The sequence below is a fragment of the Gracilinanus agilis genome, chromosome 2 (genome assembly GCF_016433145.1).
Source record: "Gracilinanus agilis isolate LMUSP501 chromosome 2, AgileGrace, whole genome shotgun sequence".
NCBI lineage: Eukaryota > Metazoa > Chordata > Mammalia > Didelphimorphia > Didelphidae > Gracilinanus > Gracilinanus agilis.
Genome location: NC_058131.1, coordinates 465,795,219 through 465,795,877, shown reverse-complemented (window position 1 = coordinate 465,795,877; position 659 = coordinate 465,795,219).

Genomic DNA, 659 nt, shown 5'->3' with positions numbered 1-659 from the left:
CGGTTTTTCCTTAATTGTGTGCTAGTCAGAGCTAGCACATGGGAAACAAGGTAGACATAGGCTGAGAAACTGGGTCCTAACCATATTTTCCTGGTGATGGGAAGGTAAAGAAGAATGTCAGGAACAAGATCTGATTTGCTTCCATGACAACCCTTACAATTCATCTCTACTTTTTCTTCCCAGACATATTGAAGGAAATGGTTGGGGAGGGGAGAGGGAAGCACTTTTTAGTGGTGGTAATAATTTCCAGCTAGTATTCTAATAGCCTCTGGACCTTTGCCAGTTATTGCAGCACTGTCTGGGGCATTGTGAATGATAATAATAACAATAATAGCTGACATTTATGTAGCACTGAAAAGCTAGCAACACACTTTGTGTATATCCTCTCAATTGATCCTAGCAACAGCCTTGTGAGGGAGGTCCTATTATTATTCCCATTTTCCAGATGAAGAACTGAGGTTAAATGACCTGCTCAGGGTCATAGTGCTATTAAGAGTCTGAGGTAAGAGTCAGGTTCCAAGTTTGGATCTTCTTGACTCCAAGCTCAGCACATTATGCAAGATGCTTAGTAGAACTGGTCATATTTTACAGATGGGAAGATTAATGGTCACAGAGGTGATATAAGTGACAAAGCCAGGACTTGAAACCAGGTCTCTTCC